The sequence below is a fragment of the Pollicipes pollicipes genome, unplaced genomic scaffold (assembly GCF_011947565.3).
Source record: "Pollicipes pollicipes isolate AB1234 unplaced genomic scaffold, Ppol_2.1 Scaffold_4881;HRSCAF=5763_pilon_pilon_pilon, whole genome shotgun sequence".
Taxonomy (NCBI): Eukaryota; Metazoa; Arthropoda; class Thecostraca; order Pollicipedomorpha; family Pollicipedidae; genus Pollicipes; species Pollicipes pollicipes.
In genome coordinates this window covers 291,769-300,729 of record NW_023596576.1, presented here as the reverse complement: position 1 = coordinate 300,729, position 8,961 = coordinate 291,769, and the positions used below count along the sequence as shown (strand labels likewise).

Sequence of the window (8,961 nt, the reverse complement as noted above, 5' to 3'; positions counted from 1 at the left end):
CTGTGTCCCAAGGCGAGGGAACTGCTGCGATGCCCTCACCTACGACGTCATAGGTTGCAACTTGTGAACGGCGTTTAACAATGGGGAACGGCGCCCAGACCGTCCGCGCTCCGAGCCAGCCGTCGTCCCGGGTGGCAGACGCCACACACCAGACATCACTCGTCGCCAGCCGCTGTGAGCATCAGCTTAGTGGGGACTTCCCCCGGTCCAAATGTGGAAATGAGCCCTGGCCGATCCATGTACTCGATATTGGCGGCGCGGATAGCCGATCCGACGCCGTTGCGGCGCGACCAGTCGGACCGGCTGGCCGGGTCGCCACGCGATTCCCGGCAGCCTTCTGGCCTCACGCGTCAGTACACGTAAACCCCGCGACGGAAAACCCCGTACACACGGCGGTGCCAAGCGCCCTCTCCACCAGGGGTGTCCGACCTTTCGCGGCAATGCGGAGTGACGCGGCGGGCCCGTCTACACCCATGCGCAGGAATGTGCTCCCGAGCAGAGGCACAGCCAAGGTAGGGGCCCCTCCCCCTCTTTAGACCATATTTTTTATTTTCACTCTAGAGGGTTCCCCGCAGAAAGTTGAAAGTCGGCGTGATGCGTGCTCACCGAGCTCCGGGTTTATCTTCAACAAATCCTGACTGCGCCTCTGCTTTCAAGGGCGGCTTTGCAGGGGAACCAGACACTCGCCCGCTCTCGCAAGTCCGGTGATAGGGAAGAAAGGAGAACGGAAGAAGAAGACCAAGAACAATCTATGCTCGGGAAGATAAGGACAGGAGCAGGCTACGCTGACCAGTTAACCATAACGCAGGACGTCAGGTAATTTGGCCCCCATAGCCTGCTCTATGAGCTTGACACTCACTGGGTAGCCAGTTTACCAAGCATATTAGGTTTACTGTAGCACCAAATACGCCAGGTTTGATGCAGTGAAGGCGGTGTAGTCCTTGTGACGCCCTCGGGGTGCTCTTATCCTCGTGAAATGAGTTACATGTTTTGGTATGCGCATGAAACGCTGAGATTATAATTCCAGAGGCATGGAAAACGCAGATTTCAGGTGCAAGAAGGATCGAGAACAGCCGACGCTGCTTAACGCCATGCAAGTAATTTTGCGCACCTCCAACGCTGAATTGGGGTTCCAGTGAAGGCTTCTGAGCAGTGTTCCGCAGTGCGAATTTCTGCTTACGTTCTTGTGAAACGTTGCCTCTGTTCGCCTCTACAGAGTGCCAGCATGTTTGCCTGTCATGCAACCGGTCAAGGACGTTCAGACGGACATACGAACGCTACGAAAGGCCATCTTCTTAACTTTCGAAACCTCAGAACTTTAGCACGCATTCGCAGTCGTTGATAAGATTACGAACCCGGCATCTTGCACGGTTAATCCGGGCCGGTCTCCGCTGGCGTAAACCTGCACCTCTAGTGGTCCGTGACGCCACACACGCGGCCGGCCTGTCAGTGGCGAGGAGGCCTTGTGTGGTTGGGGGCGCGCGTCGGACGCGGCGGCGCGTGCGGCAGATACAGCTGCGCTTGCAGCTACTGAGGGCGGCGGAAACAGAGCCGACTGCCGCACAGCCTGGTATAGACTTCGGAGCTCTCTATCCTCAGGGTAAGCACCGCTTGTAGTGACAAGGGACGGAGATGAACAGCGGAGCGATGTGCCAGTGCAGTGAACAATGCTGCGAAACGCTAAGACGCAGTGATGTCGGTGTTATGGCCTCGGGAACCTGTTCAGTTAGTCCATTTAAGTTAGTAAGTTAGTCATTTAAGTCAGTTAGTCCTGTCCATTTAAGCTTTTCAAGCAAAACCGTAACGTGTGACGTAAAACAGATGTCACAGACTCATCTATAGATATAATCCCAAGTACCACGAAGAATGCAGCGCGACTTACTATTTCTCAACACATGTTCCAAGGTAAATTGAACTCCCAAAGCTTGCTCAGCTTTTCCCCCTGCTTGTGCCGCCTCGATTGGCCCACACCCAAACTCTTCTCGCTGTACCTCGCAGTCGTGCGCAGGCAGTACAGAGCGGTGCATTGTGAACACTTTTTTTAGCTGGCAACACCAGCGCAGATATCTCGTATCGCCATGTCGGCAATTGCAGAGCTCAAGCAATGAAACATACTTCAACTCTGTAGCGTCTTCACTTGGCTTTTAGACATATTATTTTGATTTACGCTCGTACGTCTATGTGCTGTGAATTTATTGTATTTTATTTAAACAACTTCGCCTGTTATGGAGCATCGCTCTGTTGATGACAAAAGAGATGAGCAAAACCCAACAACAAAAACGCTTTAACTTGGCACTAGATGCATTACTTCTGAGAAACTTAGCACATGTAATGCTCACCTATTCCATGTTAAAACAGCCATGTCTATCTTGCAACTACCATGTCAGCGTGCCATCCATCAGTGTCGTCACGATTGTTGGCACCACCACTGTCACCACCTGTTCGCGATGTCACCTCCATCTTCTCGCCACGATCTCTGATCCCTATGGGAACGGCGTAAGATTCTTTGAAGCTCAGGGCTTTTCCATAGCGTGCGGACGTTTTCATGAGTCAGCTCACTTGCTGGATGTTTGGCCAGTCATCCCCCTTCTTCGGAATCAATCATGAGACGTTAATGCTCAGAACGCATGTTCCTTTGCGCAATAACGAACCTTCATTTGGACAGTGACTGTCATGTAACGTCAACTTGGCTGGTGTCAAAACTGATGTATACAGCACCGTCTTCCCTCTCGTCCCCTGCTGCCTGTCGGTCAGCATGTGTTTGCGCCCACGTCATCCACATCACGTGCAACTGCAGAAATGTCACACATGGTGACCTGATCCCAACCTTGAAAGGCGTACACCTGTCCTAACCTTTAAACTTTGTCCTTGTTGGCGTATACATATATGATTATGAAGCATGAATGTTAGCGGCGTCACTATATATACTTTACGGAGTCTGAGCCTCCTCCCCTTCCCCATGCCGACTTATCCCCCTCAATGCTCCTCTGGCTCCCCTCAATGCATATGAGCAAAAAGGGAATATAGGACATGCTTCCCTCAGCGGGAACAAGCGTATCTGCAGCAGTGTACGGTGTCGCCCCGTCCTGCTGGGACCACCCCTTGCCCCCATCGATCCCGCGAAGCCACCCCGGGACCGCCAATAAGGGTATCAGAGCGATAGCGGTGTAGCGCTCTGAGGTGATGTTGACAAAATATTCGTTACCGTCCTCAAATAGGCGTTTTTCTGTGCAGTTATGATTTGACGAATGTGAGATTCCTGATCCATACAAATGTTTTTTTATAACGCTTTGCCATGGAATGGTCATCCGCAGTCTCGATTGTGCCAGAAATGCGCTTTTCACTGTTAAGTAAAACGTGGGAAACTTCGCAGCATATATTTTCACAATACGCCTCCTGGCCCATCCATGTACGTTTCCTCTCATAAATGAGGGTATACTATAAGACCATATACGACCATATGCTATACGGGGCGGCAATCGCCCACCACCTGGCCTACGTGCCGAGTAAAGTACTTTAAACGTATGATTAAAAGGAATGCACGAATCACCAGCATTGAATGTTGCAGTGCACACCACGATTTATTACCAGACAATATCGAACGTATTTACTTGATGCCACACTGCCCTATTTGCACACGCCACATAGGCGCAGAGTACAATTTCAGTATAGGCCACTGACAGATGCCTGGACGGACGTGCATTTGGGATCAGGCGATGCACCAGAAGTGCTTGGCTCCACTCATCCTATGTGATATGGAACCAATTCACAGGTGACCTGTTTACGTCCAACAACACTATACGAATGTAATAGAACGATTAGTCGGACAGCCGGTCAGACGTGATTGCAAGCCGCTGAACCCGTAGCTTGTTGCGGTTGTCAGGAACAGGTCACTGGCTTCGTTATATCTGCGCCCGGAATATCAGGATCTTTAATGACAATGAATGAGTAAACAGGGCTGTCTTCTGTCGGGAACTGAACTGGTTCAATGGAGGAGCCTTGGATGGATCTTTAAAGCGAAAAGGAAAGGAACATAATATGATTCAAGAGCGTGTTTTATGTTTTAAAAAATCCTGTGGAAGGAAGTGCAAAACATAGCATCAACACATTTGTGTTACAAAGCTTTTGGTGCTCATCTCACTATTACGAGATACATTTTCTTTTATGTCTTATGTTTTAGTGCAATGACCGAAGATGTGAGACAACAACAACATTTTTGTCATGCTTGTAAGGTTGATGCCACGTCAAATTAATATGTATGTCCTTGTAAGCCAGGGCATTCTCACTGACTCATAAGCTCCAGCTACTGTGAATTTAACTTTTCACTCCTTTACGGCCTTTTTGTGGTTAAATTTTTCGCTCCCCACTCAAGCTCAATAGCGATTCCAGCTGACTGCACCTGGCCGCGCTCACTCGTGTATCCCGCGAAGTCTGCGGCGCCGTTTGCACCCTGACCTCCCAGTCTCCCCCGCCGTTTTCACCCTGACCTCCCACAGTCTGCGCCGCCGTTGGCATCCCGACCTCCCAGTCTCCGCCGCCGTTGGCACCCTGACCTCCCAGTCTCCGCCGCCGTTGGCACCCTGACCTCCCACAGTCTCAGCGCCACTCGCGCCGCAGCTACCAATGTGCTTCATTCGTGACCAAGCTGCCGATTAGTGTTGCCTGGCCAAGCTGCCGATTAGTCTGGCCTGGCGTGCGGACCGGGGAAGTTCGAGCTCCCGTACGCAGGCCGACTCCGTCAGGCGTGGATCATTGGCTGAGAAGAGGTGCCGTCGCGGGCAGCTGCGCTCTCCCAGAGCAACACTGTGCCGCACGGTCAGATCGCTGGCGCAGCCAAGGACGGCAGGCGAGCGGGCCGGCACGGTCAAGTGAACGGGCTCCAGTCGCGAGCCACGGTGAGTCTCGGCGGACGACGCTGGCCGCTCAAGCCGTGGTAACGCCCGCTCCGCCGGGCATGCTCTCTGCGGGAGCACCAACTGCTGGAGCGGCAGCAGTTCCACCACATGTCTCCCGGAGACAGACTCAAGCTAATATGAGACCGCAGGTGTGCTGGAGGTGCTTTAGTGGGGGGCACTGGGTACACCTGTTGTGGCACGCAACATTCATTTAACGGGAATGACGGCTGCTGCAGAAGGTACCACCGTGCGCTTCACGCTGGCACCGGCATCTCGCGCGGCAGAGAAGGCTTCCGGAGCTGGGGATCCTGGAACGTCATAACAATTAATCCAAAATCGCTGATCACTCGCATATTAAGAATTGGTCCTCGGTTCTCGCATGTCTGAAAGTGGTACATCGTATAATCAGAGAAAGCCTTTTTTCAAGACAGGTGGGACCTTTCGGATCTGAGATAAGGTATTCCCGGGCTTAAGAGATGAGTCGAATTTTTTCCTTTCCTGAAATGCTCACTTTCTTGGTCTAGGATGAGCCCTGAACTGAACGGATAAGATCCCTCTCTCGGTTTGGATGGAGCTTTTCCAGACAAAACGGGCCACTTTCAGAGCCTGTGACGAACTTTTTACGCACCTAGATGGGGTCTTTTCAGGCCGGTGATGTACTCTTTCCAACCTTGAGGGTGGCCCTCTCTGAGTTTTGCGATCAGCCTTTCCTGATCCGAGACGGTCCCTTCCGAGTCTGCGATGATGCTCCCTTCCGAGTCTGCGATGCTCCCTTCCGAGTCTGCGATGGGGATGTCTCAAAACAGAAGTGGACCCCTCTTTTGCCGGAAACTGACAGGCGTTTTATTGTCTTGAAATGGACCCTTTTCAATCTAAGATGCGCCTTCTCCGGATTCTAGACGTTTCTTTTCTGAGCCTAAGATGCACGCTTTCCAGAACCGGGCGGGCCCTCTGCGCTGACTTTGGTAACACAATGAGCGAGTTACTTCCAAACATCTGAGGGTCCCTTCTAGACTCTCTGAAATCATGGAGCAGCAAAAAGGGATTCTTGCCACATCAAAGCATGAGGAGGGAATAGGTTACTTGCTACCCCCCCCCCCCCGACCCTCACCCCCACCCCCAACCCCACCCCTCCAGCTGGTGTCCCACCTCACCACACGTTACTGCTGAGCTGCAGCTGATGTCCCGCCTCACCACACGCTACTGCTAAGCGCAGCGGGTGTCTTGCCTCACCACACGCTACTGCTAAGCTGCAGCTGATGTCCCGCCTCACCACACGCTACTGCCAAGCTGCAGCGGGTGTCTTGCCTCACCACACGCTACTGCTAAGCTGCAGCTGATGTCCCGCCTCACCACACGCTACTGCTAAGCTGCAGCTGATGTCCCGCCTCGCCCACACGCTACTGCTAAGCTGCAGCGGGTGTCTTGCCTCACCACACGCTACTGCTAAGCTGCAGCTGATTGTCCCGCCTCACCACATGCTACTGCTAAGCTGCAGCTGATGTCCCGCCTCACCCACACGCTACTGTTAAGCTGCAGCGGGTGTCTTGCCTCACCATACGCTACTGTTAAGCTGCAGCGGGTGTCTTGCCTCACCACACGCCACTGTTAAGCTGCAGCGGGTGTCTTGCCTCACCACACGCTACTGTTAAGCTGCAGCGGGTGTCTTGCCTCACCACACGCTACTGTTAAGCTGCAGCGGGTGCCTTGCCTCACCACACGCTACTGCTAAGCTGCAGCTGATGTCCCGCCTCACTACACGTTACTGTTAAGCTGCAGCGGGTGTCTTGCCTCACCACACGCTACTGTTAAGCTGCAGCGGGTGTCTTGCCTCACCACACGCTACTGCTAAGCTGCAGCGGGTGTCTTGCCCTCACCACACGCTACTGCTAAGCTGCAGCTGATGTCCCGCCTCACCATACGCTACTGTTAAGCTGCAGCGGGTGTCTTGCCTCACCACACGCCACTGTTAAGCTGCAGCGGGTGTCTTGCCTCACCACACGCTACGTTAAGCTGCAGCGGGTGTCTTGCCTCACCACACGCTACTGTAAGCTGCAGCGGGTGCCTTGCCTCATCACACGTCACTGCCGCGCAGATGACGGAGTCGCGTCAATCTCTGGCCGTGTCTGAGCCAGCTTCAGAGACAGCAGGCGGGAACCTACTCCACGGAAGCAAAGCTCGACGGCGGCGAAGGCTCTTACGAAACCTGACGTTTCTGGTAAGGAATAAGTTTCAGGCGTGTTGAGTGGTTCGCTTTGTATTTCCAACCGTGCGCTCTTCTCTAAAAACATAGCATTTCTAAACATTTGGGTGGCGAGTGGTGCTTGATGTACCACATATCTGGGGTACATACAGCTGCAATTAAACCTGCCTAATCCCTCTTCAAAGTAAGGGTAAACAAATCCATCACCTCCCAAAGTCTATAATTAGAATCCCTGTTTTGAGAGGTAACTTTTGTATTACATATTGGCACACAAAAACGGCCACTTCTGCGCCACACCTAGTGCAGAACCAGCAAAACCCATACAAGCTGGTATGTGGAGGAGGACTGCGACAGTGAGGTTACTCATGCTCAGTAAAGTCACCTTCTTGAAGAACGCTGTGAAGATCTGGAATGCATAGGCGTGTGCTCATTGATAGCAGCATGTGGGCAACCAGTTCATTGTGGTATCCACGCCAGGGATATTAAAGCAAACTCGCCTTACTCTCCATGCTAAAATGCATTTACCGACAATCCTTGGTGTCCGAACAGATTGGAAGACGCTGTTAACGATCCACTTGCGTAGACGCGGTTAATGCTGTAAGCGTGAAGCGCCAGTTTATGGTGATCAGTACACAATTGCTCACATCCAGTTGGCTAGACATCCCGTCAAACAGATCCCTGACTGTACTCGGACATTGCTTGCTCTCGTCAGCCCCTGTTACCGGTGTCTGTTCTCCCGCAGTCGATAATGCTTGGCCTGCGTCAGGAGCGACGCTGTTAATGGCAGTTGCGTGATGTGGAGGAATGAGTTGATTATAAGTAACACTTTGCATGGAATATCGTTGCTCTCATAGGCCACATGTTAAAGTATTAAACAAGGGGCACAACCCATTCAAAGTTATGCATGGTTCCGTCTTTGGTTTGCCTAAATCCTTCCAATTCTGAGATGCGAGCTGCCTTTCGCCTTCAATCCCTGGTGTCCGCAGTTGTTGCCTGTCCCGCCAGACTCTCCGCGCCGGCATCAGTCCGCGCCGGTCCTATGACGTCCGTTACCTGCTTCCTCCTCCCTGACGCCGTTCCACCTGCCTTTCCTCATCCGCCGAGGCTCTGTCGTCCCTCGAGGTCGAGGTCCCTGTGGAGGCCTCGCCAGTCGCTGATACTCCGCTGACTGCCGCTCCCCGCAGCTGCTGGGGCTGCTGGTGCTGGTGCTGCTGGCAGTCGTGATCCATCTGGCGGTGGTGTGCGGCCGCAGCAAGGCACCGGAGCCGGCCGTGCGCCGGCCGCTGCTGCGCTGGCGGCGGACCGGCGCCTGCCCGCCCACCCCGGACCGGTGCCCGGCCGGGCCACGCCCACTGCTCGTCGTCTCGCTGGACGGATTCCGGTACGACTACCTGCACTTCGGCGTGTCGCCCATGCTGCAGGACATGCTGGACTGCGGTGTGACGGCGCCCTACGTCCGCACCTCATTTCCCAGCAAGACGTTCCCCAACCACTACAGCATCGCCACGGTGAGAGGATCGGGGAGGGACGATCCGGGCGCTAGGCTCCTACCATGCCTGTTCAAAGTTGACCCGACCGCTTGTAGCCCTGGGGATCCCCTGGGGGTCCCCTGAGGGTCCTTTGAGGCCCAGTGGGCCCGACTCCTGGTCGTGCGTTCAGAGCTGAATCAAGTGACTGGACGTTCCGGGACACCCTAACGGCTTGGTGGACGCTGCGCTCCTCCCGTATCCAACTCAGTGCTGTACCTCGCCAGATGGGGTGTGGATGTTGAATACATCGGTGAATGGCGTTCATTGGTGTGCTCTGACTTGCGTAATGCCGTGCTCAGATGTGCGCGTGAAGGTAGGTGTGCGTGTGGATGTA

General features: G+C 53.7%; 1 long non-coding RNA gene across 1 annotated transcript; it reads left to right on the top strand.

Annotated features, from left to right (window-relative positions):
• The first annotated feature begins 1,459 nt into the window (after positions 1 to 1,459).
• Positions 1,460 to 8,324, top strand: LOC119101850 (uncharacterized). The gene is made up of 3 exons (XR_005094622.1): positions 1,460 to 1,600; positions 6,991 to 7,113; positions 8,283 to 8,324. It is a non-coding gene; the product is annotated as an uncharacterized LOC119101850 (long non-coding RNA).
• Positions 8,325 to 8,961: the final 637 nt, after the last annotated feature.